We start from the raw sequence: 25798 nt of genomic DNA, 5'->3' as shown, positions 1-25798 counted from the left end.
CCGCTTTCCTAGCGTAGAAGGTTTGCACCCCCCTTTTTTTTCCCTCCTACGACCTTTGACAACTGAGCCCCTTCAGAGGTATGGCCCCATGGGTTTCAATGATGTAATTGGGAGAAGGCTGGTTTCAAAAAGCACTCACACCGCCTAGTACATTCTCGACAAGAAACACCTTGTGCCTTGATGCACTCCACGGGGCTGGAAATTGGGGGAGAGCGCTGCAAACACAAAGAGCCCATAATTGCATTGGCCGGGAATCGAACCCGGGCCTCCCGCGTGGCAGGCGAGAATTCTACCACTGAACCACCAATGCTCCACGCCGGGCCACTTGCCACCACCCTCGCTCAGCTGGTCTAGGAGAGTCCAGCTCTCGCCCACGCTTGACTTGGGATTCGCTGGTCGAAAATCAATGGAAACGCCTAGTCGTCTACATTGTGACTTTGCCACATGGACCCACTCCCCGTGGGAATCGCTGGCAAACTACATCCACATGTGGTTGTTGAGGTTGGTCAGCGACAAGAGCAGAGTGGCGCAGCGGAAGCGTGCTGGGCCCATAACCCAGAGGTCGATGGATCGAAACCATCCTCTGCTACGTTGCCTTTTTCTATGCCAATCGATATTTGCTTGCGTGCGGGCCCAAAGGCCTTTCTTTCGCACACAAAGAGAAGTTGAACCTGATTCAGGTGATTCAACGAGTCCAAAGCTCTCAGCGTAAGCATGGCACTGGCACCTTTTGCGCTAATGAAATATTGTCTCTTGGCCATGGAGGCCTGCTCGTGCTTTGTTTACTAGATTGCTTTTGTCCAACACTGCCTACGTGACTTTGGCTGAAGCCACAGTTGCCACCACAAAAACGTGGCAACGCCTTGGCACGCGTTATGAGGAGGACTCCGGCTTCCCATGTTGCTCACGGCGCTCGGTTCCAAGCTTCAACATCAAACACAAAAGCAAGGTGTCTCCTGGCAAATCAGGAAAGCTGCATTTGGAGAATGCGGGCATCGATCCCGCTACCTCTCGCATGCTAAGCAAGCGCTCTACCATTTGAGCTAATCCCCCTTTGCTTGAGGTTGTTGCTTGTGCTATGGCTGATCCCTGTCCTCTCCTGGGCTATGTGTAAACTATAGGCAGTTTTGCTAAATCCACAACTTGCTCTGGCCGCTAGACACCAGGAGAGCCACTCCCCCAAGACCTTGGACAACTGAGCCCCTTCTGAAGTATGGCCCCATGGGTTTCAATGATGTCATTGGGAGAAGGTGGTTTCAAAAAGCACTCACACCGCCTAATACATTCTCGACAAGAAACACCTTGTGCCTTGAGGCATTCCATGGGGCTGGAAATTGGGGGAGAGAGCTACAAACACCAAGAGCCCATAATTGCATTGGCCGGGAATCGAACCCGGGCCTCCCGCGTGGCAGGCGAGAATTCTACCACTGAACCACCAATGCTCCACGCCGGGCCAGGCGCCACCACCCTCGCTCAGCTGGCCTAGGAGAGTCCAGCTCTCGCCCACGCTTGACTTGGGATTCGCTTGTCGAAATCCATGAGGGTGGCCAGCGACAAGAGCAGAGTGGCGCAGCGGAAGCGTGCTGGGCCCATAACCCAGAGGTCGATGGATCGAAACCATCCTCTGCTACGTTGCCTTTTCCTATGCCAATCGATATTTGCTTGCGGGCCCAAAGGCCTTTCTTTCGCACACAAAGAGAAGTTGAACCTGATTCAGGTGATTCAACGAGTCCAAAGCTCTCAGCGTAAGCATGGCACTGGCACCTTTCCCCCTAATGGAATATTGTCTCTTGGCCATGGAAGCCTGGTCGTGCTTTCTTTAATTGATTGCTTTTGTCCAATACTGCCTACGTGACTTTGGCTGAAGCCACAGATGCCACCACAAAAACGTGGCAATGCCTTGGCACATGTTATGAGGAGCACTCCGGCTTCCCATGTTGCTCACGGCGCTCGGTTCCAAGCTTCAACATCAAACACAAAAGCAAGGTGCCTCCCGTGAAACCAGGAAAGCTGCGTTTGGAGAATGCGGGCATCGATCCCGCTACCTCTCGCATGCAAAGCGAGCGCTCTGCCACTTGAGCTAATCCCCCTTTGCTCGAGTGTGTTGCTTGCGCTATGGCTGATCCCTGTCCTCTCCTGGGCTATGTGTAAAATATAGTCAGTTTTGCGAAATCCACAACCTGCTCTGGCCGCTAGACACCAGGAGAGCCACCCGCTTTCCTAGCGTAGAAGGTTTGCACCCCCCTTTTTTTTCCCTCCTACGACCTTTGACAACTGAGCCCCTTCAGAGGTATGGCCCCATGGGTTTCAATGATGTAATTGGGAGAAGGCTGGTTTCAAAAAGCACTCACACCGCCTAGTACATTCTCGACAAGAAACACCTTGTGCCTTGATGCACTCCACGGGGCTGGAAATTGGGGGAGAGCGCTGCAAACACAAAGAGCCCATAATTGCATTGGCCGGGAATCGAACCCGGGCCTCCCGCGTGGCAGGCGAGAATTCTACCACTGAACCACCAATGCTCCACGCCGGGCCACTTGCCACCACCCTCGCTCAGCTGGTCTAGGAGAGTCCAGCTCTCGCCCACGCTTGACTTGGGATTCGCTGGTCGAAAATCAATGGAAACGCCTAGTCGTCTACATTGTGACTTTGCCACATGGACCCACTCCCCGTGGGAATCGCTGGCAAACTACATCCACATGTGGTTGTTGAGGTTGGTCAGCGACAAGAGCAGAGTGGCGCAGCGGAAGCGTGCTGGGCCCATAACCCAGAGGTCGATGGATCGAAACCATCCTCTGCTACGTTGCCCTTTCCTATGCCAATCGATATTTGCTTGCGTGCGGGCCCAAAGGCCTTTCTTTCGCACACAAAGAGAAGTTGAACCTGATTCAGGTGATTCAACGAGTCCAAAGCTCTCAGCGTAAGCATGGCACTGGCACCTTTTGCGCTAATGAAATATTGTCTCTTGGCCATGGAGGCCTTCTCGTGCTTTGTTTACTAGATTGCTTTTGTCCAACACTGCCTACGTGACTTTGGCTGAAGCCACAGTTGCCACCACAAAAACGTGGCAACGCCTTGGCACGCGTTATGAGGAGGACTCCGGCTTCCCATGTTGCTCACGGCGCTCGGTTCCAAGCTTCAACATCAAACACAAAAGCAAGGTGTCTCCTGGCAAATCAGGAAAGCTGCATTTGGAGAATGCGGGCATCGATCCCGCTACCTCTCGCATGCTAAGCGAGCGCTCTACCATTTGAGCTAATCCCCCTTTGCTTGAGGTTGTTGCTTGTGCTATGGCTGATCCCTGTCCTCTCCTGGGCTATGTGTAAACTATAGGCAGTTTTGCTAAATCCACAACTTGCTCTGGCCGCTAGACACCAGGAGAGCCACTCCCCCAAGACCTTGGACAACTGAGCCCCTTCTGAAGTATGGCCCCATGGGTTTCAATGATGTCATTGGGAGAAGGTGGTTTCAAAAAGCACTCACACCGCCTAATACATTCTCGACAAGAAACACCTTGTGCCTTGAGGCATTCCATGGGGCTGGAAATTGGGGGAGAGAGCTACAAACACCAAGAGCCCATAATTGCATTGGCCGGGAATCGAACCCGGGCCTCCCGCGTGGCAGGCGAGAATTCTACCACTGAACCACCAATGCTCCACGCCGGGCCAGGCGCCACCACCCTCGCTCAGCTGGCCTAGGAGAGTCCAGCTCTCGCCCACGCTTGACTTGGGATTCGCTTGTCGAAATCCATGAGGATGGCCAGCGACAAGAGCAGAGTGGCGCAGCGGAAGCGTGCTGGGCCCATAACCCAGAGGTCGATGGATCGAAACCATCCTCTGCTACGTTGCCTTTTCCATGCCAATCGATATTTGCTTGCGGGCCCAAAGGCCTTTCTTTCGCACACAAAGAGAAGTTGAACCTGATTCAGGTGATTCAACGAGTCCAAAGCTCTCAGCGTAAGCATGGCACTGGCACCTTTCCCCCTAATGGAATATTGTCTCTTGGCCATGGAAGCCTGGTCGTGCTTTCTTTAATTGATTGCTTTTGTCCAATACTGCCTACGTGACTTTGGCTGAAGCCACAGATGCCACCACAAAAACGTGGCAATGCCTTGGCACATGTTATGAGGAGCACTCCGGCTTCCCATGTTGCTCACGGCGCTCGGTTCCAAGCTTCAACATCAAACACAAAAGCAAGGTGCCTCCCGTGAAACCAGGAAAGCTGCGTTTGGAGAATGCGGGCATCGATCCCGCTACCTCTCGCATGCAAAGCGAGCGCTCTGCCACTTGAGCTAATCCCCCTTTGCTCGAGTGTGTTGCTTGCGCTATGGCTGATCCCTGTCCTCTCCTGGGCTATGTGTAAAATATAGTCAGTTTTGCGAAATCCACAACCTGCTCTGGCCGCTAGACACCAGGAGAGCCACCCGCTTTCCTAGCGTAGAAGGTTTGCACCCCCCTTTTTTTTCCCTCCTACGACCTTTGACAACTGAGCCCCTTCAGAGGTATGGCCCCATGGGTTTCAATGATGTAATTGGGAGAAGGCTGGTTTCAAAAAGCACTCACACCGCCTAGTACATTCTCGACAAGAAACACCTTGTGCCTTGATGCACTCCACGGGGCTGGAAATTGGGGGAGAGCGCTGCAAACACAAAGAGCCCATAATTGCATTGGCCGGGAATCGAACCCGGGCCTCCCGCGTGGCAGGCGAGAATTCTACCACTTAACCACCAATGCTCCACGCCGGGCCACTTGCCACCACCCTCGCTCAGCTGGTCTAGGAGAGTCCAGCTCTCGCCCACGCTTGACTTGGGATTCGCTGGTCGAAAATCAATGGAAACGCCTAGTCGTCTACATTGTGACTTTGCCACATGGACCCACTCCCCGTGGGAATCGCTGGCAAACTACATCCACATGTGGTTGTTGAGGTTGGTCAGCGACAAGAGCAGAGTGGCGCAGCGGAAGCGTGCTGGGCCCATAACCCAGAGGTCGATGGATCGAAACCATCCTCTGCTACGTTGCCCTTTCCTATGCCAATCGATATTTGCTTGCGTGCGGGCCCAAAGGCCTTTCTTTCGCACACAAAGAGAAGTTGAACCTGATTCAGGTGATTCAACGAGTCCAAAGCTCTCAGCGTAAGCATGGCACTGGCACCTTTTGCGCTAATGAAATATTGTCTCTTGGCCATGGAGGCCTGCTCGTGCTTTGTTTACTAGATTGCTTTTGTCCAACACTGCCTACGTGACTTTGGCTGAAGCCACAGTTGCCACCACAAAAACGTGGCAACGCCTTGGCACGCGTTATGAGGAGGACTCCGGCTTCCCATGTTGCTCACGGCGCTCGGTTCCAAGCTTCAACATCAAACACAAAAGCAAGGTGTCTCCTGGCAAATCAGGAAAGCTGCATTTGGAGAACGCGGGCATCGATCCCGCTACCTCTCGCATGCTAAGCAAGCGCTCTACCATTTGAGCTAATCCCCCTTTGCTTGAGGTTGTTGCTTGTGCTATGGCTGATCCCTGTCCTCTCCTGGGCTATGTGTAAACTATAGGCAGTTTTGCTAAATCCACAACTTGCTCTGGCCGCTAGACACCAGGAGAGCCACTCCCCCAAGACCTTGGACAACTGAGCCCCTTCTGAAGTATGGCCCCATGGGTTTCAATGATGTCATTGGGAGAAGGTGGTTTCAAAAAGCACTCACACCGCCTAATACATTCTCGACAAGAAACACCTTGTGCCTTGAGGCATTCCATGGGGCTGGAAATTGGGGGAGAGAGCTACAAACACCAAGAGCCCATAATTGCATTGGCCGGGAATCGAACCCGGGCCTCCCGCGTGGCAGGCGAGAATTCTACCACTGAACCACCAATGCTCCACGCCGGGCCAGGCGCCACCACCCTCGCTCAGCTGGCCTAGGAGAGTCCAGCTCTCGCCCACGCTTGACTTGGGATTCGCTTGTCGAAATCCATGAGGATGGCCAGCGACAAGAGCAGAGTGGCGCAGCGGAAGCGTGCTGGGCCCATAACCCAGAGGTCGATGGATCGAAACCATCCTCTGCTACGTTGCCTTTTCCTATGCCAATCGATATTTGCTTGCGGGCCCAAAGGCCTTTCTTTCGCACACAAAGAGAAGTTGAACCTGATTCAGGTGATTCAACGAGTCCAAAGCTCTCAGCGTAAGCATGGCACTGGCACCTTTCCCCCTAATGGAATATTGTCTCTTGGCCATGGAAGCCTGGTCGTGCTTTCTTTAATTGATTGCTTTTGTCCAATACTGCCTACGTGACTTTGGCTGAAGCCACAGATGCCACCACAAAAACGTGGCAATGCCTTGGCACATGTTATGAGGAGCACTCCGGCTTCCCATGTTGCTCACGGCGCTCGGTTCCAAGCTTCAACATCAAACACAAAAGCAAGGTGCCTCCCGTGAAACCAGGAAAGCTGCGTTTGGAGAATGCGGGCATCGATCCCGCTACCTCTCGCATGCAAAGCGAGCGCTCTGCCACTTGAGCTAATCCCCCTTTGCTCGAGTGTGTTGCTTGCGCTATGGCTGATCCCTGTCCTCTCCTGGGCTATGTGTAAAATATAGTCAGTTTTGCGAAATCCACAACCTGCTCTGGCCGCTAGACACCAGGAGAGCCACCCGCTTTCCTAGCGTAGAAGGTTTGCACCCCCCTTTTTTTTCCCTCCTACGACCTTTGACAACTGAGCCCCTTCAGAGGTATGGCCCCATGGGTTTCAATGATGTAATTGGGAGAAGGCTGGTTTCAAAAAGCACTCACACCGCCTAGTACATTCTCGACAAGAAACACCTTGTGCCTTGATGCACTCCACGGGGCTGGAAATTGGGGGAGAGCGCTGCAAACACAAAGAGCCCATAATTGCATTGGCCGGGAATCGAACCCGGGCCTCCCGCGTGGCAGGCGAGAATTCTACCACTGAACCACCAATGCTCCACGCCGGGCCACTTGCCACCACCCTCGCTCAGCTGGTCTAGGAGAGTCCAGCTCTCGCCCACGCTTGACTTGGGATTCGCTGGTCGAAAATCAATGGAAACGCCTAGTCGTCTACATTGTGACTTTGCCACATGGACCCACTCCCCGTGGGAATCGCTGGCAAACTACATCCACATGTGGTTGTTGAGGTTGGTCAGCGACAAGAGCAGAGTGGCGCAGCGGAAGCGTGCTGGGCCCATAACCCAGAGGTCGATGGATCGAAACCATCCTCTGCTACGTTGCCCTTTCCTATGCCAATCGATATTTGCTTGCGTGCGGGCCCAAAGGCCTTTCTTTCGCACACAAAGAGAAGTTGAACCTGATTCAGGTGATTCAACGAGTCCAAAGCTCTCAGCGTAAGCATGGCACTGGCACCTTTTGCGCTAATGAAATATTGTCTCTTGGCCATGGAGGCCTGCTCGTGCTTTGTTTACTAGATTGCTTTTGTCCAACACTGCCTACGTGACTTTGACTGAAGCCACAGTTGCCACCACAAAAACGTGGCAACGCCTTGGCACGCGTTATGAGGAGGACTCCGGCTTCCCATGTTGCTCACGGCGCTCGGTTCCAAGCTTCAACATCAAACACAAAAGCAAGGTGTCTCCTGGCAAATCAGGAAAGCTGCATTTGGAGAATGCGGGCATCGATCCCGCTACCTCTCGCATGCTAAGCGAGCGCTCTACCATTTGAGCTAATCCCCCTTTGCTTGAGGTTGTTGCTTGTGCTATGGCTGATCCCTGTCCTCTCCTGGGCTATGTGTAAACTATAGGCAGTTTTGCTAAATCCACAACTTGCTCTGGCCGCTAGACACCAGGAGAGCCACTCCCCCAAGACCTTGGACAACTGAGCCCCTTCTGAAGTATGGCCCCATGGGTTTCAATGATGTCATTGGGAGAAGGTGGTTTCAAAAAGCACTCACACCGCCTAATACATTCTCGACAAGAAACACCTTGTGCCTTGAGGCATTCCATGGGGCTGGAAATTGGGGGAGAGAGCTACAAACACCAAGAGCCCATAATTGCATTGGCCGGGAATCGAACCCGGGCCTCCCGCGTGGCAGGCGAGAATTCTACCACTGAACCACCAATGCTCCACGCCGGGCCAGGCGCCACCACCCTCGCTCAGCTGGCCTAGGAGAGTCCAGCTCTCGCCCACGCTTGACTTGGGATTCGCTTGTCGAAATCCATGAGGATGGCCAGCGACAAGAGCAGAGTGGCGCAGCGGAAGCGTGCTGGGCCCATAACCCAGAGGTCGATGGATCGAAACCATCCTCTGCTACGTTGCCTTTTCCTATGCCAATCGATATTTGCTTGCGGGCCCAAAGGCCTTTCTTTCGCACACAAAGAGAAGTTGAACCTGATTCAGGTGATTCAACGAGTCCAAAGCTCTCAGCGTAAGCATGGCACTGGCACCTTTCCCCCTAATGGAATATTGTCTCTTGGCCATGGAAGCCTGGTCGTGCTTTCTTTAATTGATTGCTTTTGTCCAATACTGCCTACGTGACTTTGGCTGAAGCCACAGATGCCACCACAAAAACGTGGCAATGCCTTGGCACATGTTATGAGGAGCACTCCGGCTTCCCATGTTGCTCACGGCGCTCGGTTCCAAGCTTCAACATCAAACACAAAAGCAAGGTGCCTCCCGTGAAACCAGGAAAGCTGCGTTTGGAGAATGCGGGCATCGATCCCGCTACCTCTCGCATGCAAAGCGAGCGCTCTGCCACTTGAGCTAATCCCCCTTTGCTCGAGTGTGTTGCTTGCGCTATGGCTGATCCCTGTCCTCTCCTGGGCTATGTGTAAAATATAGTCAGTTTTGCGAAATCCACAACCTGCTCTGGCCGCTAGACACCAGGAGAGCCACCCGCTTTCCTAGCGTAGAAGGTTTGCACCCCCCTTTTTTTTCCCTCCTACGACCTTTGACAACTGAGCCCCTTCAGAGGTATGGCCCCATGGGTTTCAATGATGTAATTGGGAGAAGGCTGGTTTCAAAAAGCACTCACACCGCCTAGTACATTCTCGACAAGAAACACCTTGTGCCTTGATGCACTCCACGGGGCTGGAAATTGGGGGAGAGCGCTGCAAACACAAAGAGCCCATAATTGCATTGGCCGGGAATCGAACCCGGGCCTCCCGCGTGGCAGGCGAGAATTCTACCACTGAACCACCAATGCTCCACGCCGGGCCACTTGCCACCACCCTCGCTCAGCTGGTCTAGGAGAGTCCAGCTCTCGCCCACGCTTGACTTGGGATTCGCTGGTCGAAAATCAATGGAAACGCCTAGTCGTCTACATTGTGACTTTGCCACATGGACCCACTCCCCGTGGGAATCGCTGGCAAACTACATCCACATGTGGTTGTTGAGGTTGGTCAGCGACAAGAGCAGAGTGGCGCAGCGGAAGCGTGCTGGGCCCATAACCCAGAGGTCGATGGATCGAAACCATCCTCTGCTACGTTGCCCTTTCCTATGCCAATCGATATTTGCTTGCGTGCGGGCCCAAAGGCCTTTCTTTCGCACACAAAGAGCAGTTGAACCTGATTCAGGTGATTCAACGAGTCCAAAGCTCTCAGCGTAAGCATGGCACTGGCACCTTTTGCGCTAATGAAATATTGTCTCTTGGCCATGGAGGCCTGCTCGTGCTTTGTTTACTAGATTGCTTTTGTCCAACACTGCCTACGTGACTTTGGCTGAAGCCACAGTTGCCACCACAAAAACGTGGCAACGCCTTGGCACGCGTTATGAGGAGGACTCCGGCTTCCCATGTTGCTCACGGCGCTCGGTTCCAAGCTTCAACATCAAACACAAAAGCAAGGTGTCTCCTGGCAAATCAGGAAAGCTGCATTTGGAGAATGCGGGCATCGATCCCGCTACCTCTCGCATGCTAAGCGAGCGCTCTACCATTTGAGCTAATCCCCCTTTGCTTGAGGTTGTTGCTTGTGCTATGGCTGATCCCTGTCCTCTCCTGGGCTATGTGTAAACTATAGGCAGTTTTGCTAAATCCACAACTTGCTCTGGCCGCTAGACACCAGGAGAGCCACTCCCCCAAGACCTTGGAAAACTGAGCCCCTTCTGAAGTATGGCCCCATGGGTTTCAATGATGTCATTGGGAGAAGGTGGTTTCAAAAAGCACTCACACCGCCTAATACATTCTCGACAAGAAACACCTTGTGCCTTGAGGCATTCCATGGGGCTGGAAATTGGGGGAGAGAGCTACAAACACCAAGAGCCCATAATTGCATTGGCCGGGAATCGAACCCGGGCCTCCCGCGTGGCAGGCGAGAATTCTACCACTGAACCACCAATGCTCCACGCCGGGCCAGGCGCCACCACCCTCGCTCAGCTGGCCTAGGAGAGTCCAGCTCTCGCCCACGCTTGACTTGGGATTCGCTTGTCGAAATCCATGAGGATGGCCAGCGACAAGAGCAGAGTGGCGCAGCGGAAGCGTGCTGGGCCCATAACCCAGAGGTCGATGGATCGAAACCATCCTCTGCTACGTTGCCTTTTCCTATGCCAATCGATATTTGCTTGCGGGCCCAAAGGCCTTTCTTTCGCACACAAAGAGAAGTTGAACCTGATTCAGGTGATTCAACGAGTCCAAAGCTCTCAGCGTAAGCATGGCACTGGCACCTTTCCCCCTAATGGAATATTGTCTCTTGGCCATGGAAGCCTGGTCGTGCTTTCTTTAATTGATTGCTTTTGTCCAATACTGCCTACGTGACTTTGGCTGAAGCCACAGATGCCACCACAAAAACGTGGCAATGCCTTGGCACATGTTATGAGGAGCACTCCGGCTTCCCATGTTGCTCACGGCGCTCGGTTCCAAGCTTCAACATCAAACACAAAAGCAAGGTGCCTCCCGTGAAACCAGGAAAGCTGCGTTTGGAGAATGCGGGCATCGATCCCGCTACCTCTCGCATGCAAAGCGAGCGCTCTGCCACTTGAGCTAATCCCCCTTTGCTCGAGTGTGTTGCTTGCGCTATGGCTGATCCCTGTCCTCTCCTGGGCTATGTGTAAAATATAGTCAGTTTTGCGAAATCCACAACCTGCTCTGGCCGCTAGACACCAGGAGAGCCACCCGCTTTCCTAGCGTAGAAGGTTTGCACCCCCCTTTTTTTTCCCTCCTACGACCTTTGACAACTGAGCCCCTTCAGAGGTATGGCCCCATGGGTTTCAATGATGTAATTGGGAGAAGGCTGGTTTCAAAAAGCACTCACACCGCCTAGTACATTCTCGACAAGAAACACCTTGTGCCTTGATGCACTCCACGGGGCTGGAAATTGGGGGAGAGCGCTGCAAACACAAAGAGCCCATAATTGCATTGGCCGGGAATCGAACCCGGGCCTCCCGCGTGGCAGGCGAGAATTCTACCACTGAACCACCAATGCTCCACGCCGGGCCACTTGCCACCACCCTCGCTCAGCTGGTCTAGGAGAGTCCAGCTCTCGCCCACGCTTGACTTGGGATTCGCTGGTCGAAAATCAATGGAAACGCCTAGTCGTCTACATTGTGACTTTGCCACATGGACCCACTCCCCGTGGGAATCGCTGGCAAACTACATCCACATGTGGTTGTTGAGGTTGGTCAGCGACAAGAGCAGAGTGGCGCAGCGGAAGCGTGCTGGGCCCATAACCCAGAGGTCGATGGATCGAAACCATCCTCTGCTACGTTGCCCTTTCCTATGCCAATCGATATTTGCTTGCGTGCGGGCCCAAAGGCCTTTCTTTCGCACACAAAGAGAAGTTGAACCTGATTCAGGTGATTCAACGAGTCCAAAGCTCTCAGCGTAAGCATGGCACTGGCACCTTTTGCGCTAATGAAATATTGTCTCTTGGCCATGGAGGCCTGCTCGTGCTTTGTTTACTAGATTGCTTTTGTCCAACACTGCCTACGTGACTTTGGCTGAAGCCACAGTTGCCACCACAAAAACGTGGCAACGCCTTGGCACGCGTTATGAGGAGGACTCCGGCTTCCCATGTTGCTCACGGCGCTCGGTTCCAAGCTTCAACATCAAACACAAAAGCAAGGTGTCTCCTGGCAAATCAGGAAAGCTGCATTTGGAGAATGCGGGCATCGATCCCGCTACCTCTCGCATGCTAAGCGAGCGCTCTACCATTTGAGCTAATCCCCCTTTGCTTGAGGTTGTTGCTTGTGCTATGGCTGATCCCTGTCCTCTCCTGGGCTATGTGTAAACTATAGGCAGTTTTGCTAAATCCACAACTTGCTCTGGCCGCTAGACACCAGGAGAGCCACTCCCCCAAGACCTTGGACAACTGAGCCCCTTCTGAAGTATGGCCCCATGGGTTTCAATGATGTCATTGGGAGAAGGTGGTTTCAAAAAGCACTCACACCGCCTAATACATTCTCGACAAGAAACACCTTGTGCCTTGAGGCATTCCATGGGGCTGGAAATTGGGGGAGAGAGCTACAAACACCAAGAGCCCATAATTGCATTGGCCGGGAATCGAACCCGGGCCTCCCGCGTGGCAGGCGAGAATTCTACCACTGAACCACCAATGCTCCACGCCGGGCCAGGCGCCACCACCCTCGCTCAGCTGGCCTAGGAGAGTCCAGCTCTCGCCCACGCTTGACTTGGGATTCGCTTGTCGAAATCCATGAGGATGGCCAGCGACAAGAGCAGAGTGGCGCAGCGGAAGCGTGCTGGGCCCATAACCCAGAGGTCGATGGATCGAAACCATCCTCTGCTACGTTGCCTTTTCCTATGCCAATCGATATTTGCTTGCGGGCCCAAAGGCCTTTCTTTCGCACACAAAGAGAAGTTGAACCTGATTCAGGTGATTCAACGAGTCCAAAGCTCTCAGCGTAAGCATGGCACTGGCACCTTTCCCCCTAATGGAATATTGTCTCTTGGCCATGGAAGCCTGGTCGTGCTTTCTTTAATTGATTGCTTTTGTCCAATACTGCCTACGTGACTTTGGCTGAAGCCACAGATGCCACCACAAAAACGTGGCAATGCCTTGGCACATGTTATGAGGAGCACTCCGGCTTCCCATGTTGCTCACGGCGCTCGGTTCCAAGCTTCAACATCAAACACAAAAGCAAGGTGCCTCCCGTGAAACCAGGAAAGCTGCGTTTGGAGAATGCGGGCATCGATCCCGCTACCTCTCGCATGCAAAGCGAGCGCTCTGCCACTTGAGCTAATCCCCCTTTGCTCGAGTGTGTTGCTTGCGCTATGGCTGATCCCTGTCCTCTCCTGGGCTATGTGTAAAATATAGTCAGTTTTGCGAAATCCACAACCTGCTCTGGCCGCTAGACACCAGGAGAGCCACCCGCTTTCCTAGCGTAGAAGGTTTGCACCCCCCTTTTTTTTCCCTCCTACGACCTTTGACAACTGAGCCCCTTCAGAGGTATGGCCCCATGGGTTTCAATGATGTAATTGGGAGAAGGCTGGTTTCAAAAAGCACTCACACCGCCTAGTACATTCTCGACAAGAAACACCTTGTGCCTTGATGCACTCCACGGGGCTGGAAATTGGGGGAGAGCGCTGCAAACACAAAGAGCCCATAATTGCATTGGCCGGGAATCGAACCCGGGCCTCCCGCGTGGCAGGCGAGAATTCTACCACTGAACCACCAATGCTCCACGCCGGGCCACTTGCCACCACCCTCGCTCAGCTGGTCTAGGAGAGTCCAGCTCTCGCCCACGCTTGACTTGGGATTCGCTGGTCGAAAATCAATGGAAACGCCTAGTCGTCTACATTGTGACTTTGCCACATGGACCCACTCCCCGTGGGAATCGCTGGCAAACTACATCCACATGTGGTTGTTGAGGTTGGTCAGCGACAAGAGCAGAGTGGCGCAGCGGAAGCGTGCTGGGCCCATAACCCAGAGGTCGATGGATCGAAACCATCCTCTGCTACGTTGCCCTTTCCTATGCCAATCGATATTTGCTTGCGTGCGGGCCCAAAGGCCTTTCTTTCGCACACAAAGAGAAGTTGAACCTGATTCAGGTGATTCAACGAGTCCAAAGCTCTCAGCGTAAGCATGGCACTGGCACCTTTTGCGCTAATGAAATATTGTCTCTTGGCCATGGAGGCCTGCTCGTGCTTTGTTTACTAGATTGCTTTTGTCCAACACTGCCTACGTGACTTTGGCTGAAGCCACAGTTGCCACCACAAAAACGTGGCAACGCCTTGGCACGCGTTATGAGGAGGACTCCGGCTTCCCATGTTGCTCACGGCGCTCGGTTCCAAGCTTCAACATCAAACACAAAAGCAAGGTGTCTCCTGGCAAATCAGGAAAGCTGCATTTGGAGAATGCGGGCATCGATCCCGCTACCTCTCGCATGCTAAGCGAGCGCTCTACCATTTGAGCTAATCCCCCTTTGCTTGAGGTTGTTGCTTGTGCTATGGCTGATCCCTGTCCTCTCCTGGGCTATGTGTAAACTATAGGCAGTTTTGCTAAATCCACAACTTGCTCTGGCCGCTAGACACCAGGAGAGCCACTCCCCCAAGACCTTGGACAACTGAGCCCCTTCTGAAGTATGGCCCCATGGGTTTCAATGATGTCATTGGGAGAAGGTGGTTTCAAAAAGCACTCACACCGCCTAATACATTCTCGACAAGAAACACCTTGTGCCTTGAGGCATTCCATGGGGCTGGAAATTGGGGGAGAGAGCTACAAACACCAAGAGCCCATAATTGCATTGGCCGGGAATCGAACCCGGGCCTCCCGCGTGGCAGGCGAGAATTCTACCACTGAACCACCAATGCTCCACGCCGGGCCAGGCGCCACCACCCTCGCTCAGCTGGCCTAGGAGAGTCCAGCTCTCGCCCACGCTTGACTTGGGATTCGCTTGTCGAAATCCATGAGGATGGCCAGCGACAAGAGCAGAGTGGCGCAGCGGAAGCGTGCTGGGCCCATAACCCAGAGGTCGATGGATCGAAACCATCCTCTGCTACGTTGCCTTTTCCTATGCCAATCGATATTTGCTTGCGGGCCCAAAGGCCTTTCTTTCGCACACAAAGAGAAGTTGAACCTGATTCAGGTGATTCAACGAGTCCAAAGCTCTCAGCGTAAGCATGGCACTGGCACCTTTCCCCCTAATGGAATATTGTCTCTTGGCCATGGAAGCCTGGTCGTGCTTTCTTTAATTGATTGCTTTTGTCCAATACTGCCTACGTGACTTTGGCTGAAGCCACAGATGCCACCACAAAAACGTGGCAATGCCTTGGCACATGTTATGAGGAGCACTCCGGCTTCCCATGTTGCTCACGGCGCTCGGTTCCAAGCTTCAACATCAAACACAAAAGCAAGGTGCCTCCCGTGAAACCAGGAAAGCTGCGTTTGGAGAATGCGGGCATCGATCCCGCTACCTCTCGCATGCAAAGCGAGCGCTCTGCCACTTGAGCTAATCCCCCTTTGCTCGAGTGTGTTGCTTGCGCTATGGCTGATCCCTGTCCTCTCCTGGGCTATGTGTAAAATATAGTCAGTTTTGCGAAATCCACAACCTGCTCTGGCCGCTAGACACCAGGAGAGCCACCCGCTTTCCTAGCGTAGAAGGTTTGCACCCCCCTTTTTTTTCCCTCCTACGACCTTTGACAACTGAGCCCCTTCAGAGGTATGGCCCCATGGGTTTCAATGATGTAATTGGGAGAAGGCTGGTTTCAAAAAGCACTCACACCGCCTAGTACATTCTCGACAAGAAACACCTTGTGCCTTGATGCACTCCACGGGGCTGGAAATTGGGGGAGAGCGCTGCAAACACAAAGAGCCCATAATTGCATTGGCCGGGAATCGAACCCGGGCCTCCCGCGTGGCAGGCGAGAATTCTACCACTTAACCACCAATGCTCCACGCCGGGCCACTTGCCACCACCCTCGCTCAGCTGGTCTAGGAGAGTCCAGCTCTCGCCCACGCTTGACTTGGGATTCGCTGGTCGAAAATCAATGGAAACGCCTAGTCGTCTACATTGTGACTTTGCCACATGGACCCACTCCCCGTGGGAATCGCTGGCAAACTACATCCACATGTGGTTGTTGAGGTTGGTCAGCGACAAGAGCAGAGTGGCGCAGCGGAAGCGTGCTGGGCCCATAACCCAGAGGTCGATGGATCGAAACCATCCTCTGCTACGTTGCCCTTTCCTATGCCAATCGATATTTGCTTGCGTGCGGGCCCAAAGGCCTTTCTTTCGCACACAAAGAGAAGTTGAACCTGATTCAGGTGATTCAACGAGTCCAAAGCTCTCAGCGTAAGCATGGCACTGGCACCTTTTGCGCTAATGAAATATTGTCTCTTGGCCATGGAGGCCTGCTCGTGCTTTGTTTACTAGATTGCTTTTGTCCAACACTGCCTACGTGACTTTGGCTGAAGCCACAGTTGCCACCACAAAAACGTGGCAACGCCTTGGCACGCGTTATGAGGAGGACTCCGGCTTCCCATGTTGCTCACGGCGCTCGGTTCCAAGCTTCAACATCAAACACAAAAGCAAGGTGTCTCCTGGCAAACCAGGAAAGCTGCATTTGGAGAATGCGGGCATCGATCCCGCTACCTCTCGCATGCTAAGCGAGCGCTCTACCATTTGAGCTAATCCCCCTTTGCTTGAGGTTGTTGCTTGTGCTATGGCTGATCCCTGTCCTCTCCTGGGCTATGTGTAAACTATAGGCAGTTTTGCTAAATCCACAACTTGCTCTGGCCGCTAGACACCAGGAGAGCCACTCCCCCAAGACCTTGGACAACTGAGCCCCTTCTGAAGTATGGCCCCATGGGTTTCAATGATGTCATTGGGAGAAGGTGGTTTCAAAAAGCACTCACACCGCCTAATACATTCTCGACAAGAAACACCTTGTGCCTTGAGGCATTCCATGGGGCTGGAAATTGGGGGAGAGAGCTACAAACACCAAGAGCCCATAATTGCATTGGCCGGGAATCGAACCCGGGCCTCCCGCGTGGCAGGCGAGAATTCTACCACTGAACCACCAATGCTCCACGCCGGGCCAGGCGCCACCACCCTCGCTCAGCTGGCCTAGGAGAGTCCAGCTCTCGCCCACGCTTGACTTGGGATTCGCTTGTCGAAATCCATGAGGATGGCCAGCGACAAGAGCAGAGTGGCGCAGCGGAAGCGTGCTGGGCCCATAACCCAGAGGTCGATGGATCGAAACCATCCTCTGCTACGTTGCCTTTTCCTATGCCAATCGATATTTGCTTGCGGGCCCAAAGGCCTTTCTTTCGCACACAAAGAGAAGTTGAACCTGATTCAGGTGATTCAACGAGTCCAAAGCTCTCAGCGTAAGCAAGGCACTGGCACCTTTCCCCCTAATGGAATATTGTCTCTTGGCCATGGAAGCCTGGTCGTGCTTTCTTTAATTGATTGCTTTTGTCCAATACTGCCTACGTGACTTTGGCTGAAGCCACAGATGCCACCACAAAAACGTGGCAATGCCTTGGCACATGTTATGAGGAGCACTCCGGCTTCCCATGTTGCTCACGGCGCTCGGTTCCAAGCTTCAACATCAAACACAAAAGCAAGGTGCCTCCCGTGAAACCAGGAAAGCTGCGTTTGGAGAATGCGGGCATCGATCCCGCTACCTCTCGCATGCAAAGCGAGCGCTCTGCCACTTGAGCTAATCCCCCTTTGCTCGAGTGTGTTGCTTGCGCTATGGCTGATCCCTGTCCTCTCCTGGGCTATGTGTAAAATATAGTCAGTTTTGCGAAATCCACAACCTGCTCTGGCCGCTAGACACCAGGAGAGCCACCCGCTTTCCTAGCGTAGAAGGTTTGCACCCCCCTTTTTTTTCCCTCCTACGACCTTTGACAACTGAGCCCCTTCAGAGGTATGGCCCCATGGGTTTCAATGATGTAATTGGGAGAAGGCTGGTTTCAAAAAGCACTCACACCGCCTAGTACATTCTCGACAAGAAACACCTTGTGCCTTGATGCACTCCACGGGGCTGGAAATTGGGGGAGAGCGCTGCAAACACAAAGAGCCCATAATTGCATTGGCCGGGAATCGAACCCGGGCCTCCCGCGTGGCAGGCGAGAATTCTACCACTTAACCACCAATGCTCCACGCCGGGCCACTTGCCACCACCCTCGCTCAGCTGGTCTAGGAGAGTCCAGCTCTCGCCCACGCTTGACTTGGGATTCGCTGGTCGAAAATCAATGGAAACGCCTAGTCGTCTACATTGTGACTTTGCCACATGGACCCACTCCCCGTGGGAATCGCTGGCAAACTACATCCACATGTGGTTGTTGAGGTTGGTCAGCGACAAGAGCAGAGTGGCGCAGCGGAAGCGTGCTGGGCCCATAACCCAGAGGTCGATGGATCGAAACCATCCTCTGCTACGTTGCCCTTTCCTATGCCAATCGATATTTGCTTGCGTGCGGGCCCAAAGGCCTTTCTTTCGCACACAAAGAGAAGTTGAACCTGATTCAGGTGATTCAACGAGTCCAAAGCTCTCAGCGTAAGCATGGCACTGGCACCTTTTGCGCTAATGAAATATTGTCTCTTGGCCATGGAGGCCTGCTCGTGCTTTGTTTACTAGATTGCTTTTGTCCAACACTGCCTACGTGACTTTGGCTGAAGCCACAGTTGCCACCACAAAAACGTGGCAACGCCTTGGCACGCGTTATGAGGAGGACTCCGGCTTCCCATGTTGCTCACGGCGCTCGGTTCCAAGCTTCAACATCAAACACAAAAGCAAGGTGTCTCCTGGCAAACCAGGAAAGCTGCATTTGGAGAATGCGGGCATCGATCCCGCTACCTCTCGCATGCTAAGCGAGCACTCTACCATTTGAGCTAATCCCCCTTTGCTTGAGGTTGTTGCTTGTGCTATGGCTGATCCCTGTCCTCTCCTGGGCTATGTGTAAACTATAGGCAGTTTTGCTAAATCCACAACTTGCTCTGGCCGCTAGACACCAGGAGAGCCACTCCCCCAAGACCTTGGACAACTGAGCCCCTTCTGAAGTATGGCCCCATGGGTTTCAATGATGTCATTGGGAGAAGGTGGTTTCAAAAAGCACTCACACCGCCTAATACATTCTCGACAAGAAACACCTTGTGCCTTGAGGCATTCCATGGGGCTGGAAATTGGGGGAGAGAGCTACAAACACCAAGAGCCCATAATTGCATTGGCCGGGAATCGAACCCGGGCCTCCCGCGTGGCAGGCGAGAATTCTACCACTGAACCACCAATGCTCCACGCCGGGCCAGGCGCCACCACCCTCGCTCAGCTGGCCTAGGAGAGTCCAGCTCTCGCCCACGCTTGACTTGGGATTCGCTTGTCGAAATCCATGAGGATGGCCAGCGACAAGAGCAGAGTGGCGCAGCGGAAGCGTGCTGGGCCCATAACCCAGAGGTCGATGGATCGAAACCATCCTCTGCTACGTTGCCTTTTCCTATGCCAATCGATATTTGCTTGCGGGCCCAAAGGCCTTTCTTTCGCACACAAAGAGAAGTTGAACCTGATTCAGGTGATTCAACGAGTCCAAAGCTCTCAGCGTAAGCAAGGCACTGGCACCTTTCCCCCTAATGGAATATTGTCTCTTGGCCATGGAAGCCTGGTCGTGCTTTCTTTAATTGATTGCTTTTGTCCAATACTGCCTACGTGACTTTGGCTGAAGCCACAGATGCCACCACAAAAACGTGGCAATGCCTTGGCACATGTTATGAGGAGCACTCCGGCTTCCCATGTTGCTCACGGCGCTCGGTTCCAAGCTTCAACATCAAACACAAAAGCAAGGTGCCTCCCGTGAAACCAGGAAAGCTGCGTTTGGAGAATGCGGGCATCGATCCCGCTACCTCTCGCATGCAAAGCGAGCGCTCTGCCACTTGAGCTAATCCCCCTTTGCTCGAGTGTGTTGCTTGCGCTATGGCTGATCCCTGTCCTCTCCTGGGCTATGTGTAAAATATAGTCAGTTTTGCGAAATCCACAACCTGCTCTGGCCGCTAGACACCAGGAGAGCCACCCGCTTTCCTAGCGTAGAAGGTTTGCACCCCCCTTTTTTTTCCCTCCTACGACCTTTGACAACTGAGCCCCTTCAGAGGTATGGCCCCATGGGTTTCAATGATGTAATTGGGAGAAGGCTGGTTTCAAAAAGCACTCACACCGCCTAGTACATTCTCGACAAGAAACACCTTGTGCCTTGATGCACTCCACGGGGCTGGAAATTGGGGGAGAGCGCTGCAAACACAAAGAGCCCATAATTGCATTGGCCGGGAATCGAACCCGGGCCTCCCGCGTGGCAGGCGAGAATTCTACCACTGAACCACCAATGCTCCACGCCGGGCCACTTGCCACCACCCTCGCTCAGCTGGTCTAGGAGAGTCCAGCTCTCGCCCACGCTTGACTTGGGATTCGCTGGTCGAAAATCAATGGAAACGCCTAGTCGTCTACATTGTGACTTTGCCACATGGACCCACTCCCCGTGGGAATCGCTGGCAAACTACATCCACATGTGGTTGTTGAGGTTGGTCAGCGACAAGAGCAGAGTGGCGCAGCGGAAGCGTGCTGGGCCCATAACCCAGAGGTCGATGGATCGAAACCATCCTCTGCTACGTTGCCCTTTCCTATGCCAATCGATATTTGCTTGCGTGCGGGCCCAAAGGCCTTTCTTTCGCACACAAAGAGAAGTTGAACCTGATTCAGGTGATTCAACGAGTCCAAAGCTCTCAGCGTAAGCATGGCACTGGCACCTTTTGCGCTAATGAAATATTGTCTCTTGGCCATGGAGGCCTGCTCGTGCTTTGTTTACTAGATTGCTTTTGTCCAACACTGCCTACGTGACTTTGGCTGAAGCCACAGTTGCCACCACAAAAACGTGGCAACGCCTTGGCACGCGTTATGAGGAGGACTCCGGCTTCCCATGTTGCTCACGGCGCTCGGTTCCAAGCTTCAACATCAAACACAAAAGCAAGGTGTCTCCTGGCAAATCAGGAAAGCTGCATTTGGAGAATGCGGGCATCGATCCCGCTACCTCTCGCATGCTAAGCGAGCGCTCTACCATTTGAGCTAATCCCCCTTTGCTTGAGGTTGTTGCTTGTGCTATGGCTGATCCCTGTCCTCTCCTGGGCTATGTGTAAACTATAGGCAGTTTTGCTAAATCCACAACTTGCTCTGGCCGCTAGACACCAGGAGAGCCACTCCCCCAAGACCTTGGACAACTGAGCCCCTTCTGAAGTATGGCCCCATGGGTTTCAATGATGTCATTGGGAGAAGGTGGTTTCAAAAAGCACTCACACCGCCTAATACATTCTCGACAAGAAACACCTTGTGCCTTGAGGCATTCCATGGGGCTGGAAATTGGGGGAGAGAGCTACAAACACCAAGAGCCCATAATTGCATTGGCCGGGAATCGAACCCGGGCCTCCCGCGTGGCAGGCGAGAATTCTACCACTGAACCACCAATGCTCCACGCCGGGCCAGGCGCCACCACCCTCGCTCAGCTGGCCTAGGAGAGTCCAGCTCTCGCCCACGCTTGACTTGGGATTCGCTTGTCGAAATCCATGAGGATGGCCAGCGACAAGAGCAGAGTGGCGCAGCGGAAGCGTGCTGGGCCCATAACCCAGAGGTCGATGGATCGAAACCATCCTCTGCTACGTTGCCTTTTCCTATGCCAATCGATATTTGCTTGCGGGCCCAAAGGCCTTTCTTTCGCACACAAAGAGAAGTTGAACCTGATTCAGGTGATTCAACGAGTCCAAAGCTCTCAGCGTAAGCATGGCACTGGCACCTTTCCCCCTAATGGAATATTGTCTCTTGGCCATGGAAGCCTGGTCGTGCTTTCTTTAATTGATTGCTTTTGTCCAATACTGCCTACGTGACTTTGGCTGAAGCCACAGATGCCACAACAAAAACGTGGCAATGCCTTGGCACATGTTATGAGGAGCACTCCGGCTTCCCATGTTTCTCACGGCGCTCGGTTCCAAGCTTCAACATCAAACACAAAAGCAAGGTGCCTCCCGTGAAACCAGGAAAGCTGCGTTTGGAGAATGCGGGCATCGATCCCGCTACCTCTCGCATGCAAAGCGAGCGCTCTGCCACTTGAGCTAATCCCCCTTTGCTCGAGTGTGTTGCTTGCGCTATGGCTGATCCCTGTCCTCTCCTGGGCTATGTGTAAAATATAGTCAGTTTTGCGAAATCCACAACCTGCTCTGGCCGCTAGACACCAGGAGAGCCACCCGCTTTCCTAGCGTAGAAGGTTTGCACCCCCCTTTTTTTTCCCTCCTACGACCTTTGACAACTGAGCCCCTTCAGAGGTATGGCCCCATGGGTTTCAATGATGTAATTGGGAGAAGGCTGGTTTCAAAAAGCACTCACACCGCCTAGTACATTCTCGACAAGAAACACCTTGTGCCTTGATGCACTCCACGGGGCTGGAAATTGGGGGAGAGCGCTGCAAACACAAAGAGCCCATAATTGCATTGGCCGGGAATCGAACCCGGGCCTCCCGCGTGGCAGGCGAGAATTCTACCACTTAACCACCAATGCTCCACGCCGGGCCACTTGCCACCACCCTCGCTCAGCTGGTCTAGGAGAGTCCAGCTCTCGCCCACGCTTGACTTGGGATTCGCTGGTCGAAAATCAATGGAAACGCCTAGTCGTCTACATTGTGACTTTGCCACATGGACCCACTCCCCGTGGGAATCGCTGGCAAACTACATCCACATGTGGTTGTTGAGGTTGGTCAGCGACAAGAGCAGAGTGGCGCAGCGGAAGCGTGCTGGGCCCATAACCCAGAGGTCGATGGATCGAAACCATCCTCTGCTACGTTGCCCTTTCCTATGCCAATCGATATTTGCTTGCGGGCCCAAAGGCCTTTCTTTCGCACACAAAGAGAAGTTGAACCTGATTCAGGTGATTCAACGAGTCCAAAGCTCTCAGCGTAAGCATGGCACTGGCACCTTTCCCCCTAATGGAATATTGTCTCTTGGCCATGGAAGCCTGGTCGTGCTTTCTTTAATTGATTGCTTTTGTCCAATACTGCCTACGTGACTTTGGCTGAAGCCACAGATGCCACAACAAAAACGTGGCAATGCCTTGGCACATGTTATGAGGAGCACTCCGGCTTCCCATGTTTCTCACGGCGCTCGGTTCCAAGCTTCAACATCAAACACAAAAGCAAGGTGCCTCCCGTGAAACCAGGAAAGCTGCGTTTGGAGAATGCGGGCATCGATCCCGCTACCTCTCGCATGCAAAGCGAGCGCTCTGCCACTTGAGCTAATCCCCCTTTGCTCGAGTGTGTTGCTTGCGCTATGGCTGATCCCTGTCCTCTCCTGGGCTATGTGTAAAATATAGTCAGTTTTGCGAAATCCACAACCTGCTCTGGCCGCTAGACACCAGGAGAGCCACCCGCTTTCCTAGCGTAGAAGGTTTGCACCCCCCTTTTTTTTCCCTCCTACGACCTTTGACAACTGAGCCCCTTCAGAGGTATGGCCCCATGGGTTTCAATGATGTAATTGGGAGAAGGCTGGTTTCAAAAAGCACTCACACCGCCTAGTACATTCTCGACAAGAAACACCTTGTGCCTTGATGCACTCCACGGGGCTGGAAATTGGGGGAGAGCGCTGCAAACACAAAGAGCCCATAATTGCATTGGCCGGGAATCGAACCCGGGCCTCCCGCGTGGCAGGCGAGAATTCTACCACTTAACCACCAATGCTCCACGCCGGGCCACTTGCCACCACCCTCGCTCAGCTGGTCTAGGAGAGTCCAGCTCTCGCCCACGCTTGACTTGGGATTCGCTGGTCGAAAATCAATGGAAACGCCTAGTCGTCTACATTGTGACTTTGCCACATGGACCCACTCCCCGTGGGAATCGCTGGCAAACTACATCCACATGTGGTTGTTGAGGTTGGTCAGCGACAAGAGCAGAGTGGCGCAGCGGAAGCGTGCTGGGCCCATAACCCAGAGGTCGATGGATCGAAACCATCCTCTGCTACGTTGCCCTTTCCTATGCCAATCGATATTTGCTTGCGTGCGGGCCCAAAGGCCTTTCTTTCGCACACAAAGAGAAGTTGAACCTGATTCAGGTGATTCAACGAGTCCAAAGCTCTCAGCGTAAGCATGGCACTGGCACCTTTTGCGCTAATGAAATATTGTCTCTTGGCCATGGAGGCCTGCTCGTGCTTTGTTTACTAGATTGCTTTTGTCCAACACTGCCTACGTGACTTTGGCTGAAGCCACAGTTGCCACCACAAAAACGTGGCAACGCCTTGGCACGCGTTATGAGGAGGACTCCGGCTTCCCATGTTGCTCACGGCGCTCGGTTCCAAGCTTCAACATCAAACACAAAAGCAAGGTGTCTCCTGGCAAATCAGGAAAGCTGCATTTGGAGAATGCGGGCATCGATCCCGCTACCTCTCGCATGCTAAGCGAGCGCTCTACCATTTGAGCTAATCCCCCTTTGCTTGAGGTTGTTGCTTGTGCTATGGCTGATCCCTGTCCTCTCCTGGGCTATGTGTAAACTATAGGCAGTTTTGCTAAATCCACAACTTGCTCTGGCCGCTAGACACCAGGAGAGCCACTCCCCCAAGACCTTGGACAACTGAGCCCCTTCTGAAGTATGGCCCCATGGGTTTCAATGATGTCATTGGGAGAAGGTGGTTTCAAAAAGCACTCACACCGCCTAATACATTCTCGACAAGAAACACCTTGTGCCTTGAGGCATTCCATGGGGCTGGAAATTGGGGGAGAGAGCTACAAACACCAAGAGCCCATAATTGCATTGGCCGGGAATCGAACCCGGGCCTCCCGCGTGGCAGGCGAGAATTCTACCACTGAACCACCAATGCTCCACGCCGGGCCAGGCGCCACCACCCTCGCTCAGCTGGCCTAGGAGAGTCCAGCTCTCGCCCACGCTTGACTTGGGATTCGCTTGTCGAAATCCATGAGGACGGCCAGCGACAAGAGCAGAGTGGCGCAGCGGAAGCGTGCTGGCCCCATAACCCAGAGGTCGATGGATCGAAACCATCCTCTGCTACGTTGCCTTTTCCTATGCCAATCGATATTTGCTTGCGGGCCCAAAGGCCTTTCTTTCGCACACAAAGAGAAGTTGAACCTGATTCAGGTGATTCAACGAGTCCAAAGCTCTCAGCGTAAGCATGGCACTGGCACCTTTCCCCCTAATGGAATATTGTCTCTTGGCCATGGAAGCCTGGTCGTGCTTTCTTTAATTGATTGCTTTTGTCCAATACTGCCTACGTGACTTTGGCTGAAGCCACAGATGCCACCACAAAAACGTGGCAATGCCTTGGCACATGTTATGAGGAGCACTCCGGCTTCCCATGTTGCTCACGGCGCTCGGTTCCAAGCTTCAACATCAAACACAAAAGCAAGGTGCCTCCCGTGAAACCAGGAAAGCTGCGTTTGGAGAATGCGGGCATCGATCCCGCTACCTCTCGCATGCAAAGCGAGCGCTCTGCCACTTGAGCTAATCCCCCTTTGCTCGAGTGTGTTGCTTGCGCTATGGCTGATCCCTGTCCTCTCCTGGGCTATGTGTAAAATATAGTCAGTTTTGCGAAATCCACAACCTGCTCTGGCCGCTAGACACCAGGAGAGCCACCCGCTTTCCTAGCGTAGAAGGTTTGCACCCCCCTTTTTTTTCCCTCCTACGACCTTTGACAACTGAGCCCCTTCAGAGGTATGGCCCCATGGGTTTCAATGATGTAATTGGGAGAAGGCTGGTTTCAAAAAGCACTCACACCGCCTAGTACATTCTCGACAAGAAACACCTTGTGCCTTGATGCACTCCACGGGGCTGGAAATTGGGGGAGAGCGCTGCAAACACAAAGAGCCCATAATTGCATTGGCCGGGAATTGAACCCGGGCCTCCCGCGTGGCAGGCGAGAATTCTACCGC

General features: G+C 53.4%; 8 non-coding genes across 8 annotated transcripts; all 8 read right to left on the bottom strand.

Annotated features, from left to right (window-relative positions):
* Positions 1 to 3192: 3192 nt before the first annotated feature.
* On the bottom strand, positions 3193 to 3265 carry TRNAA-AGC (transfer RNA alanine (anticodon AGC)). The gene has a single exon. It is a non-coding gene; the product is annotated as a tRNA-Ala (tRNA).
* A 4350-nt stretch (positions 3266 to 7615) lies between these two features.
* On the bottom strand, positions 7616 to 7688 carry TRNAA-AGC (transfer RNA alanine (anticodon AGC)). The gene has a single exon. It is a non-coding gene; the product is annotated as a tRNA-Ala (tRNA).
* A 2139-nt stretch (positions 7689 to 9827) lies between these two features.
* Positions 9828 to 9900, bottom strand: TRNAA-AGC (transfer RNA alanine (anticodon AGC)). Its single transcript has one exon. It is a non-coding gene; the product is annotated as a tRNA-Ala (tRNA).
* Positions 9901 to 12039: 2139 nt separating this feature from the next.
* Positions 12040 to 12112, bottom strand: TRNAA-AGC (transfer RNA alanine (anticodon AGC)). The gene has a single exon. It is a non-coding gene; the product is annotated as a tRNA-Ala (tRNA).
* Positions 12113 to 14251: 2139 nt separating this feature from the next.
* Positions 14252 to 14324, bottom strand: TRNAA-AGC (transfer RNA alanine (anticodon AGC)). Its single transcript has one exon. It is a non-coding gene; the product is annotated as a tRNA-Ala (tRNA).
* Positions 14325 to 16463: 2139 nt separating this feature from the next.
* TRNAA-AGC (transfer RNA alanine (anticodon AGC)) lies at positions 16464 to 16536 on the bottom strand. The gene has a single exon. It is a non-coding gene; the product is annotated as a tRNA-Ala (tRNA).
* Positions 16537 to 20887: 4351 nt separating this feature from the next.
* Positions 20888 to 20960, bottom strand: TRNAA-AGC (transfer RNA alanine (anticodon AGC)). The gene has a single exon. It is a non-coding gene; the product is annotated as a tRNA-Ala (tRNA).
* A 3310-nt stretch (positions 20961 to 24270) lies between these two features.
* On the bottom strand, positions 24271 to 24343 carry TRNAA-AGC (transfer RNA alanine (anticodon AGC)). The gene has a single exon. It is a non-coding gene; the product is annotated as a tRNA-Ala (tRNA).
* Positions 24344 to 25798: the final 1455 nt, after the last annotated feature.

This window comes from Lithobates pipiens, unplaced genomic scaffold, assembly GCF_037356315.1.
Source record: "Lithobates pipiens isolate NorthernLeopardFrog02 unplaced genomic scaffold, aLitPip1_a1.2 Scaffold_18, whole genome shotgun sequence".
Lineage (NCBI taxonomy): Eukaryota > Metazoa > Chordata > Amphibia > Anura > Ranidae > Lithobates > Lithobates pipiens.
The sequence above is the reverse complement of the archived record's forward strand: the minus strand, read 5'-3'. Positions and strand labels throughout refer to the sequence as shown.